General features: G+C 30.5%; 1 pseudogene across 1 annotated transcript in view; it reads right to left on the bottom strand.

The window, feature by feature from the left end:
* The window catches only part of LOC143245632 (gamma-aminobutyric acid type B receptor subunit 1-like), an 80,388-nt pseudogene extending 65,997 nt beyond the window's left edge, over window positions 1-14,391 (bottom strand). The window contains exon 1 of the transcript XR_013025647.1: window positions 14,381-14,391. The product of XR_013025647.1 is annotated as a gamma-aminobutyric acid type B receptor subunit 1-like (transcript). The remainder of the gene's footprint in view (window positions 1-14,380) is intronic.
* Window positions 14,392-14,561: the final 170 nt, after the last annotated feature.

The following is a 14,561-nucleotide window of genomic DNA, read 5'->3' as shown; positions in this document are numbered from 1 at the left end:
AGGTGGTATCATCCATAGAAGTAGCCATATTAAGTAGACCTTGTTTTTTTACTGTATATAAATCATAAAGGTGGTGTCATCCATAGAAGTAGCCATATTAAGTAGACCTTGTGTTTTTACTGTATATAAATCATAAAGGTGGTGTCATCCATAGAAGTAGCCATATTAAGTAGACCTTGTGTTTTTACTGTATATAAATCATAAAGGTGGTGTCATCCATAGAAGTAGCCATATTAAGTAGACCTTGTGTTTTTACTGTATATAAATCATAAAGGTGGTGTCATCCATAGAAGTAGCCATATTAAGTAGACCTTGTTTTTTTACTGTATATAAATCATAAAGGTGGTATCATCCATAGAAGTAGCCATATTAAGTAGACCTTGTGTTTTTATTGTATATAAATCATAAAGGTGGTATCATCCATAGAAGTAGCCATATTAAGTAGACCTTGTGTTTTATTGTATATAAATCATAAAGGTGGTATCATCCATAGAAGTAGCCATATTAAGTAGACCTTGTTTTTTTTACTGTATATAAATCATAAAGGTGGTATCCATAGAAATAGCCATATTAAGTAGACCTTGTTTTTTACTGTATATAAATCATAAAGGTGGTGTCATCCATAGAAGTAGCCATATTAAGTAGACCTTGTTTTTTTACTGTATCTAAATCATAAAGGTGGTGTCATCCATAGAAGTAGCCATATTAAGTAGACCTTGTTTTTTTACTGTATTTAAATCATAAAGGTGGTATCCATAGAAGTAGCCATATTAAGTAGACCTTGTTTTTTTACTGTATATAAATCATAAAGGTGGTATCATCCATAGAAGTAGCCATATTAAGTAGACCTTGTGTTTTTATTGTATATAAATCATAAAGGTGGTATCATCCATAGAAGTAGCCATATTAAGTAGACCTTGTTTTTTTACTGTATATAAATCATAAAGGTGGTATCCATAGAAGTAGCCATATTAAGTAGACCTTGTGTTTTTACTGTATATAAATCATAAAGGTGGTATCATCCATAGAAGTAGCCATATTAAGTAGACCTTGTGTTTTTTACTGTATATAAATCATAAAGGTGGTGTCATCCATAGAAGTAGCCATATTAAGTAGACCTTGTTTTTTTACTGTATATAAATCATAAAGGTGGTATCATCCATAGAAGTAGCCATATTAAGTAGACCTTGTTTTTTACTGTATATAAATCATAAAGGTGGTATCATCCATAGAAGTAGCCATATTAAGTAGACCTTGTTTTTTTACTGTATATAAATCATAAAGGTGGTAATCCATAGAAGTAGCCATATTAAGTAGACCTTGTTTTTTACTGTATATAAATCATAAAGGTGGTGTCATCCATAGAAGTAGCCATATTAAGTAGACCTTGTTTTTTATTGTATATAAATCATAAAGGTTGTGTCATCTATAGAAGTAGCCATATTAAGTAGACCTTGTTTTTTTACTGTATATAAATCATAAAGGTGGTGTCATCCATAGAAGTAGCCATATTAAGTAGACCTTGTGTTTTTACTGTATATAAATCATAAAGGTGGTGTCATCCATAGAAGTAGCCATATTAAGTAGACCTTGTTTTTTTACTGTATATAAATCATAAAGGTGGTGTCATCCATAGAAGTAGCCATATTAAGTAGACCTTGTTTTTTTTACTGTATATAAATCATAAAGGTGGTGTCATCCATAGAAGTAGCCATATTAAGTAGACCTTGTTTTTTTACTGTATATAAATCATAAAGGTGGTGTCATCCATAGAAGTAGCCATATTAAGTAGACCTTGTTTTTTTACTGTATATAAATCATAAAGGTGGTGTCATCCATAGAAGTAGCCATATTAAGTAGACCTTGTTTTTTTACTGTATATAAATCATAAAGGTTGTGTCATCCATAGAAGTAGCCATATTAAGTAGACCTTGTGTTTTTACTGTATATAAATCATAAAGGTGGTGTCATCCATAGAAGTAGCCATATTAAGTAGACCTTGTGTTTTTTACTGTATATAAATCATAAAGGTGGTATCATCCATAGAAGTAGCCATATTAAGTAGACCTTGTTTTTTTACTGTATATAAATCATAAAGGTGGTATCATCCATAGAAGTAGCCATATTAAGTAGACCTTGTTTTTTTACTGTATATAAATCATAAAGGTGGTATCCATAGCAGTAGCCATATTAAGTAGACCTTGTGTTTTTACTGTATATAAATCATAAAGGTGGTATCATCCATAGAAGTAGCCATATTAAGTAGACCTTGTGTTTTTACTGTATATAAATCATAAAGGTGGTATCATCCATAGAAGTAGCCATATTAAGTAGACCTTGTTTTTTTACTGTATATAAATCATAAAGGTGGTATCCATAGAAGTAGCCATATTAAGTAGACCTTGTGTTTTTTACTGTATATAAATCATAAAGGTGGTGTCATCCATAGAAGTAGCCATATTAAGTAGACCTTGTTTTTTTACTGTATATAAATCATAAAGGTGGTATCATCCATAGAAGTAGCCATATTAAGTAGACCTTGTTTTTTACTGTATATAAATCATAAAGGTGGTATCCATAGAAGTAGCCATATTAAGTAGACCTTGTTTTTTATTGTATATAAATCATAAAGGTGGTGTCATCCATAGAAGTAGCCATATTAAGTAGACCTTGTTTTTTTACTGTATATAAATCATAAAGGTGGTGTCATCCATAGAAGTAGCCATATTAAGTAGACCTTGTGTTTTTTACTGTATATAAATCATAAAGGTGGTGTCATCCATAGAAGTAGCCATATTAAGTAGACCTTGTTTTTTTACTGTATATAAATCATAAAGGTGGTATCATCCATAGAAGTAGCCATATTAAGTAGACCTTGTTTTTTTACTGTATATAAATCATAAAGGTGGTATCATCCATAGAAGTAGCCATATTAAGTAGACCTTGTTTTTTTACTGTATATAAATCATAAAGGTGGTATCATCCATAGAAGTAGCCATATTAAGTAGACCTTGTTTTTTTACTGTATATAAATCATAAAGGTGGTGTCATCCATAGAAGTAGCCATATTAAGTAGACCTTGTGTTTTTACTGTATATAAATCATAAAGGTGGTATCATCCATAGAAGTAGCCATATTAAGTAGACCTTGTGTTTTTTACTGTATATAAATCATAAAGGTGGTATCATCCATAGAAGTAGCCATATTAAGTAGACCTTGTTTTTTACTGTATGTAAATCATAAAGGTGGTGTCATCCATAGAAGTAGCCATATTAAGTAGACCTTGTGTTTTTACTGTATATAAATCATAAAGGTGGTGTCATCCATAGAAGTAGCCATATTAAGTAGACCTTGTGTTTTTACTGTATATAAATCATAAAGGTGGTGTCATCCATAGAAGTAGCCATATTAAGTAGACCTTGTTCTTTTACTGTATATAAATCATAAAGGTGGTGTCATCCATAGAAGTAGCCATATTAAGTAGACCTTGTGTTTTTACTGTATATAAATCATAAAGGTGGTATCATCCATAGAAGTAGCCATATTAAGTAGACCTTGTTATTTTACCGTATATAAATCATAAAGGTTGTGTCATCCATAGAAGTAGCCATATTAAGTAGACCTTGTGTTTTTATTGTATATAAATCATAAAGGTGGTATCATCTGTAGAAGTAGCCATATTAAGTAGACCTTGTGTTTTTACTGTATATAAATCATAAAGGTGGTATCATCCATAGAAGTAGCCATATTAAGTAGACCTTGTTTTTTACTGTATATAAATCATAAAGGTGGTGTCATCCATAGAAGTAGCCATATTAAGTAGACCTTGTGTTTTTACTGTATATAAATCTTAAAGGTGGTGTCATCCATAGAAGTAGCCATATTAAGTAGACCTTGTGTTTTTACTGTACATAAATCTTAAAGGTGGTGTCATCCATAGAAGTAGCCATATTAAGTAGACCTTGTTTTTTACTGTATATAAATCATAAAGGTGGTGTCGTCCATAGAAGTAGCCATATTAAGTAGACCTTGTGTTTTTACTGTATATAAATCATAAAGGTGGTATCATCCATAGAAGTAGCCATATTAAGTAGACCTTGTTTTTTTACTGTATATAAATCATAAAGGTGGTGTCATCCATAGAAGTAGCCATATTAAGTAGACCTTGTGTTTTTACTGTATATAAATCATAAAGGTGGTGTCATCCATAGAAGTAGCCATATTAAGTAGACCTTGTTTTTTTATTGTATATAAATCATAAAGGTGGTATCATCCATAGAAGTAGCCATATTAAGTAGACCTTGTGTTTTTATTGTATATAAATCATAAAGGTGGTATCATCCATAGAAGTAGCCATATTAAGTAGACCTTGTTTTTTTACTGTATATAAATCATAAAGGTGGTGTCATCCATAGAAGTAGCCATATTAAGTAGACCTTGTGTTTTTACTGTATATAAATCATAAAGGTGGTGTCATCCATAGAAGTAGCCATATTAAGTAGACCTTGTTTTTTTACTGTATATAAATCATAAAGGTGGTGTCATCCATAGAAGTAGCCATATTAAGTAGACCTTGTTTTTTACTGTATATAAATCATAAAGGTGGTGTCATCCATAGAAGTAGCCATATTAAGTAGACCTTGTTTTTTTACTGTATATAAATCATAAAGGTGGTATCATCCATAGAAGTAGCCATATTAAGTAGACCTTGTGTTTTTACTGTATATAAATCATAAAGGTGGTGTCATCCATATAAGTAGCCATATTAAGTAGACCTTGTTTTTTTACTGTATATAAATCATAAAGGTGGTATCATCCATAGAAGTAGCCATATTAAGTAGACCTTGTTTTTTTACTGTATATAAATCATAAAGGTGGTATCCATAGAAGTAGCCATATTAAGTAGACCTTGTTTTTTTACTGTATATAAATCATAAAGGTGGTATCATCCATAGAAGTAGCCATATTAAGTAGACCTTGTTTTTTACTGTATATAAATCATAAAGGTGGTATCATCCATAGAAGTAGCCATATTAAGTAGACCTTGTTTTTTTACTGTATATAAATCATAAAGGTGGTATCCATAGAAGTAGCCATATTAAGTAGACCTTGTGTTTTTATTGTATATAAATCATAAAGGTGGTATCATCCATAGAAGTAGCCATATTAAGTAGACCTTGTTTTTTTACTGTATATAAATCATAAAGGTGGTATCCATAGAAGTAGCCATATTAAGTAGACTTTGTGTTTTACTGTATATAAATCATAAAGGTGGTGTCATCCATAGAAGTAGCCATATTAAGTAGACCTTGTGTTTTATTGTATATAAATCATAAAGGTGGTATCATCCATTGAAGTAGCCATATTAAGTAGACCTTGTGTTTTTACTGTATATAAATCATAAAGGTGGTATCATCCATAGAAGTAGCCATATTAAGTAGACCTTGTTTTTTTACTGTATATAAATCATAAAGGTGGTGTCATCCATAGAAGTAGCCATATTAAGTAGACCTTGTGTTTTTACTGTATATAAATCTTAAAGGTGGTGTCATCCATAGAAGTAGCCATATTAAGTAGACCTTGTGTTTTTACTGTATATAAATCATAAAGGTGGTGTCATCCATAGAAGTAGCCATATTAAGTAGACCTTGTGTTTTTACTGTATATAAATCATAAAGGTGGTGTCATCCATAGAAGTAGCCATATTAAGTAGACCTTGTTTTTTTACTGTATATAAATCATAAAGGTGGTATCATCCATAGAAGTAGCCATATTAAGTAGACCTTGTGTTTTTATTGTATATAAATCATAAAGGTGGTATCATCCATAGAAGTAGCCATATTAAGTAGACCTTGTGTTTTTACTGTATATAAATCATAAAGGTGGTATCATCCATAGAAGTAGCCATATTAAGTAGACCTTGTTTTTTTACTGTATATAAATCATAAAGGTGGTATCCATAGAAGTAGCCATATTAAGTAGACCTTGTTTTTTTACTGTATATAAATCATAAAGGTGGTATCCATAGAAATAGCCATATTAAGTAGACCTTGTTTTTTACTGTATATAAATCATAAAGGTGGTATCATCCATAGAAGTAGCCATATTAAGTAGACCTTGTTTTTTTACTGTATATAAATCATAAAGGTGGTATCCATAGAAGTAGCCATATTAAGTAGACCTTGTGTTTTTACTGTATATAAATCATAAAGGTGGTGTCATCCATAGAAGTAGCCATATTAAGTAGACCTTGTTTTTTATTGTATGTAAATCATAAAGGTGGTATCATCCATAGAAGTAGCCATATTAAGTAGACCTTGTGTTTTTATTGTATATAAATCATAAAGGTGGTATCATCCATAGAAGTAGCCATATTAAGTAGACCTTGTTATTTTACCGTATATAAATCATAAAGGTTGTGTCATCCATAGAAGTAGCCATATTAAGTAGACCTTGTGTTTTTATTGTATATAAATCATAAAGGTGGTATCATCTGTAGAAGTAGCCATATTAAGTAGACCTTGTGTTTTTACTGTATATAAATCATAAAGGTGGTATCATCCATTGAAGTAGCCATATTAAGTAGACCTTGTTTTTTTACTGTATATAAATCATAAAGGTGGTGTCATCCATAGAAGTAGCCATATTAAGTAGACCTTGTGTTTTTACTGTATATAAATCATAAAGGTGGTGTCATCCATAGAAGTAGCCATATTAAGTAGACCTTGTTTTTTACTGTACATAAATCTTAAAGGTGGTGTCATCCATAGAAGTAGCCATATTAAGTAGACCTTGTTTTTTTACTGTATATAAATCATAAAGGTGGTGTCATCCATAGAAGTAGCCATATTAAGTAGACCTTGTGTTTTTACTGTATATAAATCATAAAGGTGGTATCATCCATTGAAGTAACCATATTAAGTAGACCTTGTTTTTTTACTGTATATAAATCATAAAGGTGGTGTCATCCATAGAAGTAGCCATATTAAGTAGACCTTGTGTTTTTATTGTATATAAATCATAAAGGTGGTATCATCCATAGAAGTAGCCATATTAAGTAGACCTTGTGTTTTTACTGTATATAAATCATAAAGGTGGTATCATCCATAGAAGTAGCCATATTAAGTAGACCTTGTTTTTTTACTGTATATAAATCATAAAGGTGGTGTCATCCATAGAAGTAGCCATATTAAGTAGACCTTGTGTTTTTACTGTATATAAATCATAAAGGTGGTGTCATCCATAGAAGTAGCCATATTAAGTAGACCTTGTGTTTTTACTGTACATAAATCTTAAAGGTGGTGTCATCCATAGAAGTAGCCATATTAAGTAGACCTTGTTTTTTTACTGTATATAAATCATAAAGGTGGTGTCATCCATAGAAGTAGCCATATTAAGTAGACCTTGTGTTTTACTGTATATAAATCATAAAGGTGGTATCATCCATAGAAGTAGCCATATTAAGTAGACCTTGTTTTTTTTACTGTATATAAATCATAAAGGTGGTGTCATCCATAGAAGTAGCCATATTAAGTAGACCTTGTGTTTTTTACTGTATATAAATCATAAAGGTGGTGTCATCCATAGAAGTAGCCATATTAAGTAGACCTTGTGTTTTTACTGTACATAAATCTTAAAGGTGGTGTCATCCATAGAAGTAGCCATATTAAGTAGACCTTGTTTTTTTATTGTATATAAATCATAAAGGTGGTATCATCCATAGAAGTAGCCATATTAAGTAGACCATTGTGTTTTATTGTATATAAATCATAAAGGTGGTATCATCCATTGAAGTAGCCATATTAAGTAGACCTTGTGTTTTTATTGTATATAAATCATAAAGGTGGTATCATCCATAGAAGTAGCCATATTAAGTAGACCTTGTTTTTTTACTGTATATAAATCATAAAGGTGGTGTCATCCATAGAAGTAGCCATATTAAGTAGACCTTGTGTTTTTACTGTATATAAATCATAAAGGTGGTGTCATCCATAGAAGTAGCCATATTAAGTAGACCTTGTTTTTTTATTGTATATAAATCATAAAGGTGGTGTCATCCATAGAAGTAGCCATATTAAGTAGACCTTGTTTTTTACTGTATATAAATCATAAAGGTGGTGTCATCCATAGAAGTAGCCATATTAAGTAGACCTTGTTTTTTTACTGTATATAAATCATAAAGGTGGTATCATCCATAGAAGTAGCCATATTAAGTAGACCTTGTTTTTTTACTGTATATAAATCATAAAGGTGGTGTCATCCATAGAAGTAGCCATATTAAGTAGACCTTGTTTTTTTACTGTATATAAATGATAAAGGTGGTATCATCCATAGAAGTAGCCATATTAAGTAGACCTTGTTTTTTTTTTACTGTATATAAATCATAAAGGTGGTATCCATAGAAGTAGCCATATTAAGTAGACCTTGTTTTTTTACTGTATATAAATCATAAAGGTGGTATCATCCATAGAAGTAGCCATATTAAGTAGACCTTGTGTTTTATTGTATATAAATCATAAAGGTGGTATCATCCATAGAAGTAGCCATATTAAGTAGACCTTGTTTTTTTACTGTATATAAATCATAAAGGTGGTATCCATAGAAGTAGCCATATTGAGTAGACCTTGTGTTTTTATTGTATATAAATCATAAAGGTGGTATCATCCATAGAAGTAGCCATATTAAGTAGACCTTGTTTTTTTACTGTATATAAATCATAAAGGTGGTATCCATAGAAGTAGCCATATTAAGTAGACCTTGTGTTTTTACTGTATATAAATCATAAAGGTGGTGTCATCCATAGAAGTAGCCATATTAAGTAGACCTTGTGTTTTTATTGTATATAAATCATAAAGGTGGTATCATCTGTAGAAGTAGCCATATTAAGTAGACCTTGTGTTTTTACTGTATATAAATCATAAAGGTGGTATCATCCATTGAAGTAGCCATATTAAGTAGACCTTGTTTTTTTACTGTATATAAATCATAAAGGTGGTGTCATCCATAGAAGTAGCCATATTAAGTAGACCTTGTGTTTTTACTGTATATAAATCATAAAGGTGGTGTCATCCATAGAAGTAGCCATATTAAGTAGACCTTGTGTTTTTACTGTATATAAATCATAAAGGTGGTGTCATCCATAGAAGTAGCCATATTAAGTAGACCTTGTGTTTTTACTGTATATAAATCATAAAGGTGGTGTCATCCATAGAAGTAGCCATATTAAGTAGACCTTGTTTTTTTACTGTATCTAAATCATAAAGGTGGTATCATCCATAGAAGTAGCCATATTAAGTAGACCTTGTGTTTTTATTGTATATAAATCATAAAGGTGGTATCATCCATAGAAGTAGCCATATTAAGTAGACCTTGTGTTTTTATTGTATATAAATCATAAAGGTGGTATCATCCATAGAAGTAGCCATATTAAGTAGACCTTGTTTTTTTACTGTATATAAATCATAAAGGTGGTATCCATAGAAATAGCCATATTAAGTAGACCTTGTTTTTTACTGTATATAAATCATAAAGGTGGTGTCATCCATAGAAGTAGCCATATTAAGTAGACCTTGTTTCTTTACTGTATCTAAATCATAAAGGTGGTGTCATCCATAGAAGTAGCCATATTAAGTAGACCTTGTTTTTTTACTGTATATAAATCATAAAGGTGGTATCATCCATAGAAGTAGCCATATTAAGTAGACCTTGTTTTTTTACTGTATATAAATCATAAAGGTGGTATCATCCATAGAAGTAGCCATATTAAGTAGACCTTGTGTTTTTATTGTATATAAATCATAAAGGTGGTATCATCCATAGAAGTAGCCATATTAAGTAGACCTTGTTTTTTTACTGTATATAAATCATAAAGGTGGTATCCATAGAAGTAGCCATATTGAGTAGACCTTGTGTTTTTATTGTATATAAATCATAAAGGTGGTATCATCCATAGAAGTAGCCATATTAAGTAGACCTTGTTTTTTTACTGTATATAAATCATAAAGGTGGTATCCATAGAAGTAGCCATATTAAGTAGACCTTGTGTTTTACTGTATATAAATCATAAAGGTGGTGTCATCCATAGAAGTAGCCATATTAAGTAGACCTTGTTTTTTATTGTATATAAATCATAAAGGTTGTGTCATCTATAGAAGTAGCCATATTAAGTAGACCTTGTTTTTTATTGTATATAAATCATAAAGGTTGTGTCATCTATAGAAGTAGCCATATTAAGTAGACCTTGTTTTCTTACTGTATATAAATCATAAAGGTGGTGTCATCCATAGAAGTAGCCATATTAAGTAGACCTTGTTTTTTTACTGTATCTAAATGATAAAGGTGGTATCATCCATAGAAGTAGCCATATTAAGTAGACCTTGTGTTTTTACTGTATATAAATCATAAAGGTGGTGTCATCCATAGAAGTAGCCATATTAAGTAGACCTTGTTTTTTTACTGTATCTAAATCATAAAGGTGGTATCATCCATAGAAGTAGCCATATTAAGTAGACCTTGTTTTTTTACTGTATATAAATCATAAAGGTGGTATCCATAGAAGTAGCCATATTAAGTAGACCTTGTTTTTTTACTGTATCTAAATCATAAAGGTGGTATCATCCATAGAAGTAGCCATATTAAGTAGACCTTGTGTTTTTATTGTATATAAATCATAAAGGTGGTATCATCCATAGAAGTAGCCATATTAAGTAGACCTTGTTTTTTTACTGTATATAAATCATAAAGGTGGTATCCATAGAAGTAGCCATATTGAGTAGACCTTGTGTTTTTATTGTATATAAATCATAAAGGTGGTATCATCCATAGAAGTAGCCATATTAAGTAGACCTTGTTTTTTTACTGTATATAAATCATAAAGGTGGTATCCATAGAAGTAGCCATATTAAGTAGACTTTGTGTTTTACTGTATATAAATCATAAAGGTGGTGTCATCCATAGAAGTAGCCATATTAAGTAGACCTTGTGTTTTTATTGTATATAAATCATAAAGGTGGTATCATCTGTAGAAGTAGCCATATTAAGTAGACCTTGTGTTTTTACTGTATATAAATCATAAAGGTGGTATCATCCATTGAAGTAGCCATATTAAGTAGACCTTGTTTTTTTACTGTATATAAATCATAAAGGTGGTGTCATCCATAGAAGTAGCCATATTAAGTAGACCTTGTGTTTTTACTGTATATAAATCTTAAAGGTGGTGTCATCCATAGAAGTAGCCATATTAAGTAGACCTTGTGTTTTTACTGTATATAAATCATAAAGGTGGTGTCATCCATAGAAGTAGCCATATTAAGTAGACCTTGTGTTTTTACTGTATATAAATCATAAAGGTGGTGTCATCCATAGAAGTAGCCATATTAAGTAGACCTTGTTTTTTTTACTGTATATAAATCATAAAGGTGGTATCATCCATAGAAGTAGCCATATTAAGTAGACCTTGTGTTTCACTGTATATAAATCATAAAGGTGGTATCATCCATAGAAGTAGCCATATTAAGTAGACCTTGTGTTTTTATTGTATATAAATCATAAAGGTGGTATCATCCATAGAAGTAGCCATATTAAGTAGACCTTGTTTTTTTACTGTATATAAATCATAAAGGTGGTATCCATAGAAGTAGCCATATTAAGTAGACCTTGTTTTTTTACTGTATATAAATCATAAAGGTGGTGTCATCCATAGAAGTAGCCATATTAAGTAGACCTTGTTTCTTTACTGTATCTAAATCATAAAGGTGGTGTCATCCATAGAAGTAGCCATATTAAGTAGACCTTGTTTTTTTACTGTATCTAAATCATAAAGGTGGTATCATCCATAGAAGTAGCCATATTAAGTAGACCTTGTGTTTTTATTGTATATAAATCATAAAGGTGGTATCATCCATAGAAGTAGCCATATTAAGTAGACCTTGTTTTTTTACTGTATATAAATCATAAAGGTGGTATCCATAGAAGTAGCCATATTGAGTAGACCTTGTGTTTTTATTGTATATAAATCATAAAGGTGGTATCATCCATAGAAGTAGCCATATTAAGTAGACCTTGTTTTTTTACTGTATATAAATCATAAAGGTGGTATCCATAGAAGTAGCCATATTAAGTAGACCTTGTGTTTTACTGTATATAAATCATAAAGGTGGTGTCATCCATAGAAGTAGCCATATTAAGTAGACCTTGTTTTTTATTGTATATAAATCATAAAGGTTGTGTCATCTATAGAAGTAGCCATATTAAGTAGACCTTGTTTTTTATTGTATATAAATCATAAATGTTGTGTCATCTATAGAAGTAGCCATATTAAGTAGACCTTGTTTTCTTACTGTATATAAATCATAAAGGTTGTATCATCCATAGAAGTAGCCATATCAAGTAGGCCTTGTTTTTTTACTGTATATAAATCATAAAGGTGGTATCATCCATAGAAGTAGCCATATTAAGTAGACCTTGTGTTTTTATTGTATATAAATCATAAAGGTGGTATCATCCATAGAAGTAGCCATATTAAGTAGACCTTGTTTTTTTACTGTATATAAATCATAAAGGTGGTATCCATAGATGTAGCCATATTAAGTAGACCTTGTGTTTTACTGTATATAAATCATAAAGGTGGTGTCATCCATAGAAGTAGCCATATTAAGTAGACCTTGTTTTTTATTGTATATAAATCATAAAGGTTGTGTCATCTATAGAAGTAGCCATATTAAGTAGACCTTGTTTTTTATTGTATATAAATCATAAAGGTTGTGTCATCTATAGAAGTAGCCATATTAAGTAGACCTTGTTTTCTTACTGTATATAAATCATAAAGGTTGTATCATCCATAGAAGTAGCCATATCAAGTAGGCCTTGTTTTTTTACTGTATATAAATCATAAAGGTGGTATCATCCATAGAAGTAGCCATGTTAAGTAGACCTGAAGTATTAGTGTTATTTGCAGTTCAGTTAAAAAAACACCTCATTAATCATTTACATTTTTTAAAGAAGGAGGTTAGTTGATTTTGATACTAATGTAAATTAAAGAGTTAGTTGATTTTGATACCAATGTAAATTAAACAGTTAGTTGATTTTGATACTAATGTAAATTACACATTTAGTTGATTTTGATACTAATCTGTTTAATTGTTACTCTGATGTCAGTTAACTTTCTCAGCCCCTGTTGTCTAGCAACCAAAGTAAATTAACTTTATTACATGTGGGGAACTGTCCAAATGAGTTATTAAGCCTGCAACTTTTGGGTATTGTCCTGTAAATAAAAAAAATAAAAAAATCTGGGAAGAATAAAATAATTTACCACATAACTTGGTATGGTTTACATACCATGTATACATGTACAGTCAGGAAAATGTGTTATTTCAAAAGAACAATTTTGGAATTCTTTTATCTGTTTTTTTACCTGCACTTCAATTCTAAAATTAGTTTCTGTTTTTTTATTGTCTTCAACTCCAACACAGAAAAGACAAAAGTTATACCTAAGACTAGTAACAAGCTATAAATTTTTGTATGCCAACATTTGAAATAAGCATATTTTGCTAACTAAAAGCTAGTCGTGCGTGTTAGTTCTTGGCTACATACCATCAAAGAACACTGCTATTTTGTTTATTAGTTGGTCATCCAAACATGATTCAGTCCAGTAGACAGTGGTCAAAATGATTGTTTTTAGTATTTATTAAATTTGATTTTTTTTTTTTGCCATAGGATAAAAAATCTTTACATATGTTATGTATGTGCAAGTTTCTATACATTTTTCAAGTTTTAAAAACTTTCTGGAATTTTATTTAACAATCTGCTGATCTCGGAATATATCAGAATCCTTCTTTTTAATTTGGGAAAGTAAAACTTATAAAAGTCTATAAATCTGTTTTTGTTCCTTTTCACACTAGGGTTATTTTGTCTGTTCACTGGTCAGTTAGGTATCATTTAGTTCAGGTTACAACATTGTGTACTATTGGTAGGATGTATAATATATGTCATCAACCTGTATAAAACTGCCCATTCAGGAAGCTCCAACAAATGGTATTATGACATAGATGTTCATACATTTTTGCATGTGTTCGTGACTTGCAGCCCAAGCCATCAGTTGTTACAATGTTCATAGTTGTAGTTTCAGTTGATTGGAATTTTTGAGTTTGCCTCTGTTTTGAACGGTTGAAACTTCTTTTTGTCAGTGTTTCTGAAGACTGCTTGGGAAACTTAAATTACAGTCCAATGTTGGGATTATCTGAAACTTTACCATCATAAATTAATATACCCCAAAACAAAGTTCTTATAAGTTTGCCTTTCATGTAATTCATACTTTGTGTAATGAAAGCATTTATGTCCGAAGCTTTTCTAATCAAACACCAACAAAGTTCATCAGACCAACCTCACGACCATTTGGACTCATTACAGTTTACATACTATCTTCACAAAATTTGGTAGACTTTTAATAAACATTACAAGACTTTTGTATATGAAAAATGAGATTGTTTAAAGTATTTTTAGTACTTTAGCCTACTGGGGCAAAAGGGTTAAGGGCTCTAAATAAACATATTAAAATAAACACA

The sequence above is a fragment of the Tachypleus tridentatus genome, chromosome 2, assembly GCF_004210375.1.
Source record: "Tachypleus tridentatus isolate NWPU-2018 chromosome 2, ASM421037v1, whole genome shotgun sequence".
In the NCBI taxonomy this organism is placed as follows: Eukaryota; Metazoa; Arthropoda; class Merostomata; order Xiphosura; family Limulidae; genus Tachypleus; species Tachypleus tridentatus.
Note: the sequence above shows the minus strand (reverse complement) of the source record. Positions and strands in the feature narration are given on the sequence as shown.